The sequence below is a fragment of the Odocoileus virginianus genome, chromosome 19 (genome assembly GCF_023699985.2).
Source record: "Odocoileus virginianus isolate 20LAN1187 ecotype Illinois chromosome 19, Ovbor_1.2, whole genome shotgun sequence".
Classification (NCBI taxonomy): domain Eukaryota; kingdom Metazoa; phylum Chordata; class Mammalia; order Artiodactyla; family Cervidae; genus Odocoileus; species Odocoileus virginianus.
In genome coordinates, this window is record NC_069692.1 from 37090672 (window position 1) to 37109713 (window position 19042).

At 41.7% G+C, this 19042-nt stretch overlaps 1 protein-coding gene and 1 long non-coding RNA gene across 3 annotated transcripts in view; one reads left to right on the forward strand and one right to left on the reverse strand.

Moving 5' to 3' along the window:
• Window positions 1-3425, reverse strand: part of MANEA (mannosidase endo-alpha) — a 58405-nt gene extending 54980 nt beyond the window's left edge. Inside the window, exon 1 of one of the 2 annotated variants that reach the window (XM_070450103.1) lies at window positions 3342-3425. The gene's annotated coding sequence lies outside the window, so the exon portion shown is untranslated. Of the gene's footprint in view, window positions 1-3121; window positions 3209-3341 lie in introns of those variants that run through there. The other variant, XM_070450104.1, reaches the window with a different exon arrangement.
• Window positions 3338-6940, forward strand: LOC139029705 (uncharacterized). The gene is made up of 2 exons (XR_011481919.1): window positions 3338-3427; window positions 6789-6940. It is a non-coding gene; the product is annotated as an uncharacterized lncRNA (long non-coding RNA).
• Window positions 6941-19042: the final 12102 nt, after the last annotated feature.

Consider the following 19042-nt stretch of genomic DNA (forward strand, 5'->3'; position numbering starts at 1 on the left):
GCTCCAATACTTCGGCCACATGATGCGAAGAACTGACTCACTGGAAAAGACCCTGATGCTGGGACAGATCGAAGGCAGGAGGAGAAGGTGACGACAGAGGATGAAATGGTTGGATGGCAACACTGACTGGATGGACATGAGTTTGAGCAAGCTCGGGGGGATGGTGATGGACAGGGAAGCCTGGCATGCTGCAGTCCATGGGGTCGCAAAGTGTTGGACATAACTGAGCAACTGAACTGAACTGAAAACACATCTGGAACTTTCAAAATCAGCTTCTGTACCTCAAGTTCTTTGCCCAAGTCAGTTTTAATGTAAACACCTGTATCCTTTTGTTAACAGAAATTCAGTAAAGCATAATCTCATCTCCCCATTTTAATGTTCAAAACAACCTATGAAGTAGAACTTCTTTTTACACACGACTGAACTAAATTACCAAAAAAAAAAAGGAACTGCCAAAGAATGCTCAACCTACCACACAATTGCACTCATCTCACATGCTAGCAAAGTAATGCTCAAAATTCTCCAAGCCAGGCTTCAACAGTATGTGAACTGTGAACTTCCAGATATTCAAGCTGGATTTAGAAAAGGCAGAGGAACCAGAGATCAAATTGCCAACATCCGCTGGATCACTGAAAAAGCAAGACAGTTCCAGAAAAATATCTACTTCTGCTTTATTGACTATGCCAAAGCCTTTCACTGTGTGGATAACAACAAACAGTGGAAAACTCTGAAAGAGATGGGAATACCAGACCACCTGACCTGCCTCCTGAGAAATCTGTATACAGTTTCAAGAAGCAAGAGTTAGAACTGGACATGGAATAACAGACTGGTTCCGATCGGGAAAGGAGTACGTCAAGCTATATATTGTCACCCTGCTTATTTAACTTATATGCAGAGTACATGATGAGAAATGCTGGACTGGATGAAGCACAAGCTGGAACCAAGATTGCTGGGAGAAATATCAATAACCTCAGATATGCAGATAACACACCCTTGCGGCAGAAGTGAAGAAGAACTAAAGAGCCTCTTGACGAAAGTGAAAGAGGAGAGTGAAAAAGTTGGCTTAAAACTCAACATTCAGAAAACTTAAGATCATGGTATCTGGGCCCATCATGTCATGGCAAATGGATGAGGAAACAGTGGAAACAGTGAGAGACTCTTTTTTGGTGGGATCCAAAATCACTGCAGATGGTGATTGCAGTCATGAAACTAAAAAACACTTGCTCCTTGGAAGAAACGTTATGACCAACCTAGACAAAGTATTAAAAAGCAGAGATATTACTTTACCAACAAAGGTCCATCTAGTCAAAGCTATGATTTTTCCAGTAGTCATGTATGGATGTGAGCTGGACTATAAAGAAAGCTGAGCACTGAAGAATTGATGCTTTTGAACTGTGATGTTGGAGAAGACTCTTGAGAGTCCCTTGGACTACAAGGAGATCCAACCAGTCCATCCTAAAGGAAATCAGTCCTGACTATTCATCGGAAGGACTGATGCTTAAGCTGAAACTCCAATACTTTGGCCACCTGATGCAAAGAACTGACTCATTTGAAAAGACCGGGATGCTGGGAAAGACTGAAGGCGGGAGGAGAAGGGGACGACAGAGGATGAGATGGTGGGATGGCATCACCAACTCAATGGACATGAGTTTGAGTAGGCTCCGGGAGTTAGTGATGGATAGGAAGGCCTGGCATGCTGCAGTCCATAGGGTCGCAAAGAGTCAGACACGTCTGAGCAACTGAACTGAACTAAATTGGCAACAGAGCAGTTGCCAACTTTTTCCCAATACCTGGGCTAACTAATGGCTGAGTAACCTGAGGTTAAGCAATGCGCAAACAGCAGAGAAATACAGTTCTAGAACTCAAGCTCCTCATGTTTTCACAGCTTCCTACATTTTAGAGAAAGCAAGTTTAGAGAATACACCACCATAAATTTTGTGACAGATGAAAACTGCTGACATGTGATTATGTTTTTGCTTAAAGATGATTATCTGTTATGACTTACTCATAAACTGTAGTCCAAATTTAATCTGAAGAAAGTTTATTTTCTTACATACTCAATACTCATTGTGTGACTGACAGCAACAGCTCTGGTAATGTTATATGCATAGAAAAATCATAAAACTGCAAATCCACAAGATTCCTTTCACAACACTATTTTTTCAAGGTTTACATATAGTTCAATATGAATGGAGTAACATACTGTCATGAAAATTATGTGCAATCGTGTGACTTAATATTACCAATACCTAGATTTTATTTTGTATTTTTCTTTCAACTATTGTCTAAATTCGGTTGTTGTTGTTTAGTTGCTAAAGATGTCTGACTCTTTGCAACTCCATGAACTGTATGTAGCCCACTCCTCTGTCCATGGGATTTCCCAGGCAAGAATCCTGGAGTGAGTTGCCATTTCCTTCTCCAAGGGATCTTCCTGACCCAGGGATCAAACCAGGATCTCTTGCATTGCAGGTGGATTCTTTATCACTGAGACACCCAGGAAGCTCCTGTCTTAATACTTTAACATAACCAACTCATTCCAGTCTTACTTGCCTTTTTCTGAATTCATATAATTAACATTATCTTCCCTTGTTTTATTTTTTTAACGTACTTCCACATTTTTCCTTAACTCATATCTGCAGGGTCTCTAACTGCTGAAACAGAAACCAACAGTCCTAACTGCCTAAATTTTCACTGGTTCCTCTGGAAAATAGGAAAAGATACTATTCCAGCAGAGTTGCGCATCCTTCGATTCAGCAAACGCTAACAGTCTAAAATGATAGAGCCAAACGTGGAACAGGTGAATGAAAACGCATCTCTGCGTCGGCCTCCCCGCCCTCGCTCTCCGCTCCCCACGCCTCGGCGTACGGAGACCGGAGCTCGCCACCTTCCTGCTGCAGCCCAAGCCAGGTAGGCCTCGACCTTCCCACTTGTGCCCGAGGCACAAGGCCGAGTTTGGGGACAAAAGGATTAGGCGCTGAAAGGCTTTTCCATCACTCCTAAAATTCCCAACTTCCTGGGGAGGAAAAGATACCGAGGCGACAAGAGGTTCCGCTGCAAAAAAGTGGCGGAGACGAGGCCGACAGGCTCGGGATAAAGTAGGATAGAAGACAACAAAACTAACCCTAGCAAAATCAGGTATAAGAGAGACGCAGTGGGGTCCCCGCGTTCCCGAGACTCGCAGCGATACGCAGCCCGCCGCGGCCGCCGCAGGGCGTTGGGGCGCAGGGTCAAAGGCCATCTGCAGGCGAGCAGATTGGCTGGCGGGTAAGAGCGCAGGCGCTGAGGGCCCCAGTGCTGGCCACAGCTGAGCCAGCTGGGCCCGGAAATCTCCAGCTACTCACCAGGGCCCGGGAATCCAGACACCAGGAGAGGATCCGCCGGCGGAGACCTACAAGCGGAGAGCGCAGGCAGCCGCCGCTGCCCGGCAGTGAGCCTGAGCAGCCCCGCCTCCCGAAGGGCGCGCGCACCGGGTGCCGGGAGCCCCTGGGGGCGGGGCCAGCGCGGGGTGGGGCTCGCTGAGTGGGCGGGGCTCTGGTTTCCCGGCGCAGGTCCCTGGGGTCGGTAAGGGTTGGAAAGGGGTGTAGGTGGGGGAGAGGTTTTTCTGGGCGTCTCCTACGAAAGGAGCAAAGGGGCAGAGTTGAGTTAAGCTGGACTCCCCCACCCCCTTTCCCCAGCTAGAGAAAACCTATTGCTCTCTTAGAAACTGGTGTTCTAAGGTTCTGCTGGAAAGCTTTGAAAGTGTAAAGTGAAAGTGAAAGTCGCTCAGTGGTGTCCATCTGTTTGTGAATTCTCCTGGCCAGAATACTGGAGTGGGTAGCTTTTCCCTTATCCAGGGGATCTTCCCAACCCAGGGCTTGAACCCAGGGCTCCCACATTGCAGGCGAATTCTTTACCAGCTGGGCCACAAGGGAAGCAGAGGTATCCAAAAGTTCCTTTTAACTGGCTTCCACTGGCAGTTTTCAGACATTGTAAATTAGAGAACATCTTGCCCTCCAAAAAAAAAAAATATATATATATATGAAACTTGGAAGCTAAAAGGCAGAAATGACACTTTTTATTTGCAAACATTATGCAAAATCACATGTTGAAATACTTTTAGAAATAATTGAGAACAATGAGGCAGCTGCGAAGAAAAACAACTTTTGAAATAGGGGTTACAGCTGATCGTTTTCACCTTACATCAGCCTCAGAAGCCAAGAGAATTCTCTCTTTTGTTTGGTTACCTAGTAGCAAGGAAATCCTCACTGACAGTCTAGAAGTTGCTGATAGGAACAATTTTGTAAGAGCTCTTCTTTAAATCTCACTGGATTTTCTAAACAAACGTTAATTGTGAAATATATATATATATATATATATATATATATATGAATGTATCCCATATGTGCACATTTTAAAGGGTAATAATAAAAAAGAATACCCAGGTACTCACTACAGACCTGAAGATCCAGACAAGTGCCAGCATTTTTGAAGCCTTCTAAGAGGCCTCTTTAAAACATTTTTCATTCCAGCCAGAAATAATTATTACTCTAAATTTTATATTATTCATTTGCTTGCTCTTTTTGAAAGTATTTATGTGTGTAATTCCCTAAAAATATAGCTATCCTGGTATTGTATCTTGATCTAATAAATTTACACTACATTTTTTTCCTTTTTTTCACTGCACATTCAGTTTTTGAGGTTCATCTACACATAAATCCATTTCACATGAATTGGACTATCACATCATTATTTGTAACACCCACACTATTGTTGATTACTATTGTAATAAACCCACACTGATTGTTATAATCAGATGGTGGTAGCATCTGATTGATCTTTTAATTTGTATTTTCTGTCTTGCTAATATGGTTGAGCATCTTTATATGTTTAGTGACTATTTGGGTTTCTGTGAAATGCCTGTTCTGATTTTGGTTCATTTTTTGGTTGACTTGATTTTTAAAATTAATTTGCAGATAATCTTTATATATTTTTAAAGTGTAAATACTCCTCTTTTTTCATATATATGTGTTACAAATAGTGTCTCTTAGTTTGCAGAGACTCTCTTGTTGTCTTTTATTTTTTTTTTTTGTCTTTTAATTTTTTATGGTGTCTTTTGATGACTAAATGCTATATATTTTAAGGTACTGCTAGCTGAATTCAACAACCTTTTAGGTTAAATTTGTGCTCTCTACTTTCTTGTTTACAAGAGTCTTAACAATCAGAGACTATAGCTACACTCTTTTATTTTCTTCTAAATTTAAGTTAATTGTGAAATATTTTAGACAGACGCAGAAAAATACAGATAATATAATGAACTCCCATGCACCCTATCCAAACATTTTGCAAGTCCTGCTTCCATATGATTCTTCTCTAAAATTGCCTTGGCTATTCTTGGCTCTTTGCTTTTTCATATAACGATTAAGATGAATCAGCCAAGACCCAAAAATTCTGCTTGAATTTAATTGGAATGGAATTGGCAGAGGCCTGCTGAGGTCTATGTAGATGATGACTGGATTGTGCCACCAAACTCCCAGAGTTCCTAGAGAGACTAGTGAGTATTGGTTCTGCCTGGTGTTTCCCATCCTTGTTCACATTTTGCCAAACAGATAAAAAGAATATTTTCATAAAACTTTGAGGCAAATGGCCTGCTTGCAGGGAACATGATGGATCTGTGGCTCTGAATATCCCAGACTCAGGGTAAATCCTAGAGTTGAGGAGACTGATATTTTGGCACACACACTGATGGCACCCTAGACGAGAAGCTCTTCCATAACTAATTAATTTCACTTCACCAAAAGACACCACTATATAAAGAGTCTCAGGAAACTGGGACTCCAACAGTTATGCTGGCAGAAGAGCACAGTGTATGCCACAGTGGCTTGTGGATGGATTGGGAAACCATCCATCAGTAACATCCGTCTATGAGGGAGGACTAGGTCTGCACAGTCTCCTTACCAGTTGCTATGTCAGTAAACCCCTGTGAGTCTTCCATGCACTAGTGTTATTCCCCAGCTCTGCATCATGTAATTTTGTTTTATAACTTAGTGCATGCCTTTATTTTCTCTTGAAGTAATGGGGGACCTGGAAAGTGGTGAGACATCAGTATCATTTTGGTCATGAGAGATACATTTTGTCTTCTTCCTTTTCTGATTAGCTAGTGAGTTTATACCATTTCAGGCTTTAAACTCCCTATTCTATTCAGTTACAGTTTCAAGAGGACTATTTGAATTGTAGCAATTGAATTTTAATCCAAGCCTGGGTATCTCAGGAACAAGGACTTTCTGAGAGTCCAAGTTGATACGTGCCTAGGGGCAGCTGGGTCAAGTGGTAACTAGCTGGGCAGAGTTGATGGCACCAGCCTTTCTGCTGTCATATGTGGAATCTCACCTCCTTTTTTTCTGTACTGTATTATTTTACATAAACTTTTAAACTTATGATTAACCATAACTAGCAAATAGGTATGTATTCATAAAAGAGAGAATGTAAGTCCCTTAGGAATTTTTTTCTTTTTTTTTTACTTTCATTCTTCTAGTATTATTTGATACAGGAAATATTACTTAATTTCTATTTCTGTCAATTTCTGAAAGTACTAAATGGATGGCAATAATTTGCCTGAGAGAGAGAGTTATCTAAATGGTCAAATTGAAAACTGAAAGGAAGACGTCCCTGGTGGTTCAGTGGTTAAGAGTCTGCCTGCCAATGTAGAGGATGCAGGTTCAATCCCTGGTCTGGGAAGATCCCACATGCTGTGGGGCAACTACTCCCACAGGCCACAGCTACTGAAGCCCATGTGCCCTCCACTCTTGCAGCCCATGCTCTGCAAGAGGAGCCACCGCAGTGAGAAGCCTGCACCTCGAGATTAGTCCCCACTTGCTGCATCCAGAGAAAGACTGCACACAGCAATGAAGACCCAGCACAGCCAAACACAATAATAAATAAAAATTTTTTTAAATGAAAGAAATTTATGCCTTGAAATTCACTACTGCACTGGAAAAAGACTAGTGTCTCCTTGACTACATAGATTTTGCCATTTTATCTTTAAGTGTCCAGAGCCAACAAAATTGTTGCCATATAACAAGAATTCAACAAACAATTTTTGGGAATGATAAAAGAGTGAACAATTAGGAGGTCACTTAGTCATTATTGAGCTCCCCATGTGGAGGTAGTTGTAAATAATCCACCTACCACTCAGGAGACATGGGTTCAAGACATGGGATTGGGAAGATCCCCTGGAGTAGGAAATGGCAACCCACTCCAGTATTCTTGCCTGGGAAATCCCATGGACAGAGGAGCCTGGCGGGCTACAGTCCATAGCCAACAAAGAGACAAGATGAAGTGCGTGTGCAGTGCGTGCACACCTACACACACACACACACACACACACACACACACGCGTCATTATTATTTAACCCTACTTCCTGATATGTACTATTTGCTCTAGTCCCCCCTGTCCTTATTACCTGCCTCCTGAATACATTTTTTGTTGTTCTTCAGTATCTGCACGGGATTGATCAGTTCCAGAATCCCCCCCCCATACCAAAATCTGAGTATGCTCAAGAACCTTATATAAAATGGTGTAGTATTTGCATATAACCCAGGAACATCCTCCCTTATTCTTTAAATCACACCTAGTTTGTTTATAATACCTAATTCAATGTAAATGCTATGTAAATAGTTGTAAATGCAATTTAAATGCTCTGTAAATAGTTGCCAGAGTGTGGCATATTCAAGTTTTGTTTTTTTGAACTGTCAGTAATTTTAATTTTTTTTAAATGTGGAACCTATGGATAGAGAAAACCAGCTATACTTCAAGTCTGTTTTCCCCCTCCAGGCTTGGAAGTTTTATTAGAATCTCCTAGATTAAATCACGCCATTTTTATTGCCATTCACCTGAGATGTCTTTTTGGTTCCTTTTCACATCCTCTCCATTCCTACTGGACTTTCCTGTTGGATCAGTGTTAAAGAATCCTCCAGTCAATGCAGGAGATACAAGAGACCCACGTTCAACCCCTGGGACAGGAAGATCCTCTGCAGTAGGAAATGGCAACCCATTCCAGTATTGTTACCTGGGAAATTCCATGGACAGAGGGGCCTGGTGGTCTACAGTCCATGGGGTTGCAAAGAGTCAGATACAACTGAGCATGCATGCATGCCACTCCCATTAGTCCTAGTTACTTTTTGCAGAGAAGAGAAACTGAATCTGTCAGCTAAAACACAGATAGACTATCTATGAAAAGCTCTATAGTACTGCATGAAGGTAAAGGCTAGTATCAGTGTTTAGGCAATGGCAATAGACAGGAACCTGGAGGGGCTGGGCGTTGGGAGCACAGCCTCATACCACAGTACAGATTAAGGCACTGATAATTTCAGCATGTACTGAACCCTCAAAGTCATTGATACTGCTGTGAATAATTTCTCAATTCTGACTGTATTCTCTCATTTCTTCAAGATTAAATTTTGGACTGGAATAATCTGCTTAGCTAAGCCTAAGTTATATGTGTGTATCTCCTTAGCTTCCCTATGTGATGGTATTAGAAGGTGGGGCCTTTGGAAAGTTATAAGGTCATGAGAGCAGTGCCCTCATGAATGGGATTAGTGCCCTTATAAAAGAGGCTTCAGAGAGATCCCTTGCCCCTTTCCGCCATAGGAGGATAAAATGAGAATTTTACAACCCAGAAGAGAATCATCACCTGACCACACTGGCACCCTAATCTTGGATTTCCAGCTGCCTCCAGAACTATGAGAAATAAATGATATTTATATGCCATCTTGTCTATAGTATTTGGTTATAGCATCCCTGAACAAATTAAGACACTAACTAAACAGGTTAAATCCCTTGACGAAAGCATTTTTCATTCTCTGATTCAAGCACTTTCCTGGGTCCTGGTAGTCCTGACTGATAGAGATGGGAGAGAGTTCCAGTGTTGTAACTTCCCATATAGAGGTGGCAGTTGTTCACCTTGGCTATCTGGTGATGCTAGATGTGAGTGCACCAATGCCTGGGTATGGACCAGCTCTCCTGAGAGAGACCCTGTTCCTTTTACAGAAATGGTGGCAGTTGAGATGGATACATGCCTTTAGGTGAAAGTTGGGCCAGCCTGGAGATGCAGCACTTCCTGAATGAAAATACTCTATAGGTTGATCCAGAACCTTTTGGTGTTTTGAGGGGAGGAAGTTTCACGTATTGTGATAGTATATTAGCTTCATATCCTAATCAGTCAAACTCCCAATGTTACACCACTGAAATCTAGATTTTACAGTCATTTCCTAAGGCATTAGTGTTTGGGTTTCTTCCTTTTTAGGATGCCTAGGTTCCTTAACCAAATTGACCCAACTTGTCTTCTTCCATAACACTACCCTCTCCTGACATAAAGCAGGAGCGGTTTATAAAGTCACTGAAAGGGGCAGGGTTGGGGGGAAGGCTTGCCATTTCCTAAGACAGATGAGCCCACTCATTCTCTATTTATACATGAGAGTCTGCAAGTAATTCTTCTCAATAGTATCTGCTGCAAGGTGATTTTTCTGTGCCTGTTTATTCTAAGAAGTACCTGGCAATTTCTCTTGTTAAAAGAGAAAAAGAAACAACTTGCATTTACTCGCTGATAAAACATTTTTCTGTTAGAGAGCTCAATTAGAAAGCAGGTCTGTGCCTTGTATAATACATCTTGTCTACCTCCCACTGTAGCAAGCTCCATCTCTGCAGGTGCAGAGATGTCTGACTCACAGCAGAGACTCCTACATCCAACATATAGTAAGTGCTTTTTGGAAGATGAATTGATGGTTGGTTGGTTGGTTAGTCGCTCAGTTGTCTCCAGCTCTGCAACCCATGGACTATAGCCTGCCAGATTCCTCTGTCCATGCGATTATCCCAAGAGGGATACTGGAATGGGTTGCCATTTTCTTGTCCAGCGGGGATCTTCCCAACCCAGGAATCCAATCCACATTTCCTGCAAGTCTCTTGCATTGTAGGCAGATTCTTTACTATTGAGCCACCAGGGTAGCTCAAGAAAATCTACTACATCAAGTGTGTTCTCACAAAATCATAGGTGGCCCTCTAATGTGTCACATTAGAATACATGGGAGAATCAAGGAATGCATCAGTTCAGTTAGGTTCAGTCGCTCAGTTGTGTCCGACTCTTTGACCCCATGAACAGCACGCCAGGCCTCCCTGTCTATCAGCAACTCCAGGAGTCCACCTAAATCCATGTCCATTGAGTCAGTGATGCCATCCAACCATCTCATCCTCTGTCGTCCCCTTCTCCTCCTGCCCTCAATCTTTCCCAGCATCAGGGTCTTTTCAAATGAGTCAGCTCTCCACATCAGGTGGCCAAAGTATTGGAACTTCAGCTAGAACATCAGTCCTTCCAATGAACACCCAGGACTGATCTCCTTTAGCATAGACTGGTTGGATCTCCTTGCACTTCAAGGCACTCTCAAGAGTCTTTTCCAACACCACGGTTCAAAAGCATCAATTCTTCAGCACTCAGCTTTCTTTATACGCCAACTCACATCCATACATGATCACTGGAAAAACCATAGCCTTGACTAGACGGACCTTTGTTGGCAAAGTAATGCCTCTGCCTTTTAATATACTATCTAGGTTGGTCATAACTTTCCTTCCAAGGAGTAAGCATCTTTTAATTTCATGGCTGCAATCACCATCTGCAGTGATTTTGGAGCCAAGAAAAATAAAGTCTGACATTGTTTCCACTGTTTCCCCATCTATTTCCCATAAAGTGATGGGACCAGATGCCATGATCTTAGTTTTCTGAATGTTGAGCTTTAAGCCAACTTTTTCACTCTTCTCTTTCACTTTCATCAAGAGGCTCTTTAGTTCTTCTTCACTTTCTGCCATAAGGGTGGTGCCATCTGCATATCTGAGGTTATTAATATTTCTCCCAGCAATCTTGATTCCAGCTTGTGCTTCCTCCAGCCCACTCAATTGTCATAAAATCAACTTTGATTCTGGGAAAATGTTAAAAGTCATGGCATTAAAAGAACTAATAATGTCCCTTTGGGCTGAGATGTGGAATATAGACATTCTATCATCGGTGGAAATATTAGTTAAAAGACTCTTTTTGAAGGGCAGATGGGCTGCCTCTGATATAGTGTTATAGCTATTCTTTGTATGAGCTATTCTATTGTTAGCAATTTCTTCTCCACAGTTATACCCATAATGTGCAAAACTGTGCGCATAAGCCCACTGCTGACCAGTGCCTCCACAGGAGACGCTCACACACAGTCTGCCTTAGTCTCTGTGGGGTCTCTGGGTCCTGGTGTGCACAAGGTTTGTTTAAGCCCTCTGAGTGTTTCCAGCAGGTATGGGGTATGATTCTAAACACGACTCGCCCATCCTACCGCCTTGCTGGGGCTTCTTATTTTTCCTTAGACGTGGGGTCAGCAGTGGATTGAGACGGGGCAGGGGCTCTGGGTGCAGCAGACCTGGGTATGGCATAAGCCCTCTTGGACGGGGTAGCAACTAACCTCACTATAGAGCCACCAAAACTTACACAGGACTGGGAAACAAACTCTTGGCGGGCACACCAGGACCCAGGCGAAAGGAGCAGTGATCCCCACAAGAGACTGACCCAGACTTGCCCGTGAGTGTCCAAAGGTCTCCGGTGGAGGCGTAGGTAGGCAGTGGCCTGCTGCAGGGCTGGGGGCACTGAGTGTAGCATTGCATGCACGGGACCTTTTGAAGGAGGTCTCCATTGTCTTCATCACCTCCACCACAGTTTGGCCCCAGGTTAAAAACTGGGAAGGAACACAGCCCCTCCCATCAACAGAAAATTGGATTAAAGATTTACTGAACATGGCCCCACCCATTAGAACAAGAACAATTAGAACAATTTCCCCTCAGTCTCTCCCATCAGAAGCTTCCATAAGCCTCTTATCCTTCTCCATCAGAGGGCAGACAGACTGAAAACCACAGTCACAGGAAACTAACCTGTCTGATCGTATGGACCACAGCCTTGTCTAACTCAATAAAACTATGAGCCATGCTGTGTAGGGCCACTCAAGAAGGACATGTCATGGTGGAGAGTTCTGACAAAACGTGGCCCACTGGAGAAGGGATTGGCAAACCGCTGCAGTATTCTTGCCGTGAGAACCCCATGAACAGTGTGAAAAGGCAAAAACATAGGACGCTTAAAGATGAACTCCCCAGGCTGGTACGTGCCCAATATGCGACTGGAGATCACTGGAGAAATAACCCCAGAAAGAATGAAGAGATGGAGCCAAAGCAAAAACAACACCCAGTCGTGAATGTTACTGGTGATGGAATTAAGGTCCGATGCTGTAAAGAGCAATTATGCATAGGAACCTGGAATGTTAGGTCCATGAATCAAGGCAAATTGGAAATGGTCAAACAGGAGATGGCAAGAGTGAAGGTCAACATTTTAGGAATCAGTGAACTGAAATGGACTGGAATGGGTGGATTTAATTCAGATGACCATTATATCTCCTACTGTGGGCAAGAGTCCCTTAGAAGAAATGGAGTAGCCATCAGAGTCAACAAAAGAGTCCAAAATGTAGTACTTGGATGCAATCTCAAAAACTACAGATTGATCTCTGTTCGTTTCCAAGGCAAACCACTCAATTGCACAGTAATCCAAGTCTATGCCCCAACCAGTAATGCTGAGGAAGCTGAAATTGAACGGTTTCATGAAGATCTACAAGGCCTTCTAGAACTAACACCCAAAAAAGATATCCTTTTCATTATAGGGAACTGTAATGCAAAAGTAGCGAGTTAAGAAATACCTGGAGTAACAGGCAAATTTCGCCTTGGAGTACAGAATGAAGCAGGACAAAAGTTAACAGAGTTTTGCCAAGAGTACACACTGGTCATAGCAAACACACAATTTCAACAACACAGGAGAAGACTTTACACATGGACATCACCAGATGGTCAATAAAAAAAATCAGATTGATTATATTCTTTACAGCCAATGATGGAGAAGCTCTGTACAATCAGCGAAAACAAGACCGGAGGCTGACTGTGGTTCAGATCATGAACTCCTTATTGCCAAATTCAGACTTATATTGAATAAAGTAGGGAAAACCACTAGACCTTTCAGATATGACCTAAATCAAATCCCTTAGTATTATACAGTGGAAGTGACAAATATTTTCAAGGGATTAGATCTGATAGAAAGAGTGCCTGATGAACTATGGATGGAGTTCATGACATTGTACAGGAGACAGGGATCAAGACCATCCCCAAGAAAAAGAAATACAAAAAGGCAAAATGGTTGTCTGAGGAGGCCTTACAAATAGCTGAGAAAAAAAGAGATACAAAAGGCAAGGAAGAAAATGAAAGATGTGAATGCCCAAGTGAATGTAGAATTTCAAAGAAAATCAAGGAGAGAGAAGAAAGTCTTCCTCAGTGATCAATGCAGAGAAATAGAGGAAAACAATAGAATAGGGAAGTCTAGAGACCTCCTTTAGAAAATTAGAGATACCAAGGGAACATTTCATGCAAATATGGGCAAAATAAAGGACAGAAATGGTATGGACCTAACAGAAGCAGAAGATATTAAGAGGTGGCAAGAATACACAGAAGAACTATACAAAAAAGATCTTCATGACCCAGATAATCATGATGGTGTGATCACCAACCTAGAGCCAGACATCCTGGAATGCAAAGTCAAGTGGGCCTTAGGAAGCATCACTACGAACAAAGCTAGTGTAGGTGATGGAATTCGAGTTGAGCTATTTCAAATCCTAAAAGATGATGCTGTGAAAGTGCTGCACTCAATATGCTAGCAAATATGGAAAACTGAGCAGTGGCCACAGGACTGGAAAAGGTTAGTTTTCATTCCAATCCCAAAGAAAGTCTATGCCACAGAATGCTCAAACTACAGCACAATTGCACTCATCAACATGCTAGCAAAGTAATACTCAAAATTCTCCAAGCCAGGCTTCAATAGTATGTGAACTGTGAGCTCCCAGATGTTCAAGCTGGATTTAGAAAAGGCAGAGGAACCAGAGATCAAACTGCCAACATCTGCTGTATCATTAATAAAGCAATAGAGTTCCAGAGAAACATCTACTTCTGCTTTATTGACTATGCCAAACCCTTTGACTGTGTAGACCACAACAAACTCTGGAAAATTCTGAAAGAGATGGTAATACCAGACCACCTGACCTGCCTCTTGAGAACTCTGTATGCAGGTCAGGAAGAAACAATTAGAACTGGACATGGAGCAACAGACTGGTTCCAAATAGGAAAAGGAGTACGTCAAGGCTGTATATTGTCACTCTGCTGATTGACCTTATATGCAGAGTACATCATGAGAAATACTAGGCTGGATGAAGCACAAGCTGGAATTAATATTGCTGAGAGAAATATCAATAACCTCAGATATGGAGATTACACCACCCTTATGGCAGAAAGTGAAGAAGAACTAAAGAGCCTTTTGATGAAAGTGAAAGAGGACAGTGAAAAAGTTGTCTAAATCTCAACATTCAGTAAACAAAGATCATGGCATCTGGTCCCATCACTTAATTGCAAATAGATGGTGGGAAAATGGAAAAAGTGAGAGACTTTATTTTTTGGGGCTCCAACATCACTGCAGATGGTGACTGCAGCCATGAAATGAAAAGACTCTTGCTCCTTGGAAGAAAAGTTATGACCAACCTAGGCAGCATATTAAAAAGCAGAGACATTACTTTGCCAACAAATGTCCATCTAGTCAAGGATATGGTTTTTCCAGTGGTCATGTATGGGTGTGCGAGTTGGACCACAAAGAAAGCTGAGCATTGAAAAATTGATGCTTTTGAGCTGTGGTGTTGGAGAAGCCTCTTGTGAATCCTTTGGACTGCAAGGAGATCCAACCAGTCAATCCTAAAGGAAATCAGTCCTGAATATTCATTGGAAGGACTGATGTTGAAGTTGAAACTCCAATACATTGGCCTCTTGATTCAAAGAACCAACTCATCTGAAGAGACCTTGATGTTGGGAAAGAGTGAAGGCGGACAGAGAAGGGGATGACAGAGGATGAGATGGTTGGATGGCATCACCAACTCAATGGACATGAGTTTGAGTAAACTCGGGAGTTGCTGATGGACAGGGAGGCCTGGCGTGCTGCAGTCCATGGGGTCAAAAAGAGTCGGACACCTTTGAGCAACTGAATTGAACTGTGCGCATAAGCGTGTCCTCTTCATAAATGACATGAAAAGGTATCCATGTATATTTTCTTAGGAAAAATTAAGTTGCAAAAGTGTGTAGATGGTTATAGAGATACATTGATATCTGTGTCTTCTCTCACTTTCCTATCAAATTATCATGAATTTAGAGCTACACAAATCTATTATCTGACAGATCAATAGAGGTCATACTTAAGCCTTCTTAGTCTAGCATCAGAGTATCAGTATGGTTGCCTGTCTCACTGGAGGCTCACTAGTCAGTCCTAAAGGTAATCAACCCTGAATAGTCATTGGAAGGACTGATGCAGAAGCTGAAACTCCAATAGGTTGGCTATCTAATGAGAAGAGCCAATTCATTGGAAAAGACCTTGATGCTGGGTAAGATTGAAGACAAAAGGAGCATGGGGCAGCAGGGGCTGAGATTGTTAGAGAGCATTACCAATGCAATGGACGTGACTTTGAGCAAACTCTGGGAATTGGTCAACAGGAGCCTGGCAGGCTCCGTGGGGTCACAAAAAGTTGGACATGACTTAGTGGGCAGTACAACAACAACTAGGGAAGATTTCCTTTTCTGATTCTTCAATTTGTTGGCAGAATTCAGTGCCTCACAGTTGCATGACCAAGATCTGTATTCTCCTGATAGTTATAAACTGAGGGCAGTTTCCAGTTTCCAGAAGTCAAGGCATTATTTGGTTTGTGACCCCATTCCTCTGTTGTTGAAACTAGCAATGGCAGGTCAAGTCCCTCTCATGTCACATTCATCTAACTCACTAAAAAAAAAATTTAGTATATTTATAATGCTGTGTTAATTTTAGATACTGTGTTAATTTCAGATGTACAGCAAAATGACTCAGTTTTCTATAATATATACATATATATATATATATATATATATTCCATATTCTCTTCCATTATAGGTTATTACAGCATATCAAATATAGTTCCATCGATATACACTTATAATTTATCCCTCCTTCCTTTCTCCTTTGATAACCATAAGTTTGTTTTCCATAAGTCTTTTTCTGTTCTGTAAATAAAATAATTTGCATAATTTTTTAGGTTCCACATAACCCACTCTTCTGCTTTCCTCTTTGACTTTTAAAGACTCATGAGATTGCACTGGGCTCAATAAATAGTTCAGGATAATCTCTACATCTCAAGATCTTTAAACTTAATTTCATGTGCAAAGTCCCTTTTGTCATATAAGGTAACATAGTCACAGGTTCTGATAAATAGAGTGTGGACATCATTGGGGGCCCTTTACTAGTTCAGTTCAGTTGTGTTCAGTTGTTCAGTCATGTCTGACTCTTTGTGACCCCATGGACTGCAGCACGCCAGGCCTCCCTGTCCATCACCAACTCCCGGAGTTTACACAAACTCATGTCCATTGAGTCGGTGATGCCATCCAGCCATCTCATCCTCTTTAATCCCCTTCTCCTCCCACCTTCACTCTTTCCCAGCATCAGGGTCTTTTCCAATGAGTCAGTTCTTTGCATGAGGTAGCCAAAGTATTGGAGTTTCAGCTTCAGCATCAGTCCTTCCAATGAACACCCAGGACTGATCCTTTAGGATGAACTGGTTGGATCTCCTTGCAGTCCAAGGGACTCTCAAGAGTCTTCTCCAACCACAATATCTATATTACACTTAATATACATGTGTGTGTGTGTGTGTGTGTGTGTGTGTGTGTGTGTGTGTGTAGCTCAGTTGGTAAAGAATCTGCCTGCGGTGCAGGAGACCTGGGTTCAATCCCTGGGTCAGGAAGATCCCCTGGAGAAGGAAATCACAAACTCCAGTATCCTTGCCTGGAAAACCCCACGGACAGAGGAAGCTAGCAGGCTGTAGTCCATGACGTGGCAAAGAATCGGGCATGACTGAGTGACTAACACATACATATATATGTATACATATACATACCTTTGTGTGTATGTACATTTTTGTTGTTTAGTCACTAAGTCATGTCACACACACACACACACACACACACACACACACACACACATATATATATATATACACACACAACCACAGGGGTGAGGAAAGAGAAAAATAGAGAACAATATTGATAACAATAAAAAATAAATATGTGTGCATATAGAACAATTTCCTGGAAATACACATACCAAGCACTTTTTAACAGTAATTATTTCTGGGAATTGGAGTTTTAGTTTTTATGTCTACTCTTAAGAATGGTTTGCATTTTTACAATAAGCACACATTAATTTTGCACTTAAAAAGTAAAAGAATAGCAAAGTGATGAATGAGGCTCAAGACACTTAATCAAAATCACCAGAGTTATCTCCTAATGTAAACATCCAGGGAAAGAAATGGTCTCTGAATAAAATGTATGTTTCTTGAATTATTCATGAAAATCAATTGGCAGATACTTTACCACAGGTGTTATATGCTATGAATTGAAGAAATTAACCTTTAAACTACTAATTGGCTGGATTGCTGCATAACTAAATAGCCATTTTTAGCATAGAACAATCACATTCGTATCACTATAATAATAATTCTAATAACCCTATTACACCACAGTGATAGTAACAGTGTAAATAATAAACTGTTTATACCTTAATGGTTATATGCTACCATTTTTAAAGCATTTTATAAAATGTTCATTTTTTAAAATTCTCATGACCATTCTAAAATGTTAATAGCAGAGCAGATAGTATTATCATCCCTTTTTGGAAGAAATAATATTCAGAAGACTTAGGAGTTGCCCAAGGTCCAAAAGCCCAAAATTATACAGAAACAAAATAAGTACTTAAATGTTCTGTTTAAGGAACTATGTATAAAAATAAGTATGACTTCTGCTCTAATCAAAGTTAGTTAACACATAGAAACGGAGAGAAGACATGTATGTGGGTGGTCATACTCAAGGTGAAAGCTATGAAAATCACAAAAAGGGTACCTATGAAGCCTTATAAGAGTTTAGAGAAAAATAGATTGCTTGAGTATGAAATTATTGGTCAGATAAGCAGCATTTGAACTAGGCTTTAAATAATAACTATGGCATGATTTTACCTAAACAGGAGCTGAATTTGAGGTGTGGGAGTATGAGACCAGGATTGAACAACAGTGGCCCTCTCAGCATCAAAGACAAGGAGAAGCCTGAGAGAAGCAACAGTCATGTGCAATTAGAATTAACATCAGAAAACAAATGAAAGAAATAGATCAAAATGAAGACAAGTTTTCAATTCTGGATACGTAGAATAGTGGGCTTCCCTGGTGGCTCAGAGGGTAAAGTGTCTGCCTGCAATGTGGGAGATCTGGGTTTGATCCCTGAGTTGGGAAGATCCCCTGGAGAAGGAAATAGCAACCCACTCCAGTACTCTTGCCTGGAAAATCCCATGGATGGAGAAGCCTGATAGGCTACAGTCCATGGGGTCACAAAGAGTCAGACACGACTAAGTGACTTCACTTTCACTTTCCACTTTTAGAGGTAGTCATGAGAAAAGACCTTGATGCTGGGAAAGATTGAAGGCAGGAGGAGAAGGGGACAACAGAGGATGAGATGGTCGGATGGCATCACTGACTAGATGGACATGAGTTTCAGCAAGCTCCGGGAGTTGGTGATGGACAGGGAAGCCTGGCGTGCTGCAGTTCATGGGGTTGCAAAGAGTTGGACACAACTGAGCGACTGAACTGAGCTGAACTAGCAGTAGTCATAAGAAACATTTCCTTGCCCTTCATTACTTCCTCGACCTAATGTCGGATGGTTATTGCTTCTAATACATTTCAGAAATTGCTTTTCTCAAGTTTTCCAGATGCTTCCTTGCACTAAATACAATAAACACATATCAGTCTCTACCATAATTAATGTCTTGGTTGTATTCAGCTCTATAGCTGGTTTCGTCTATATTGAACAATTTCTTCCTTTGACTTCCTTGACGCTACACTCTGTGGTTTTACA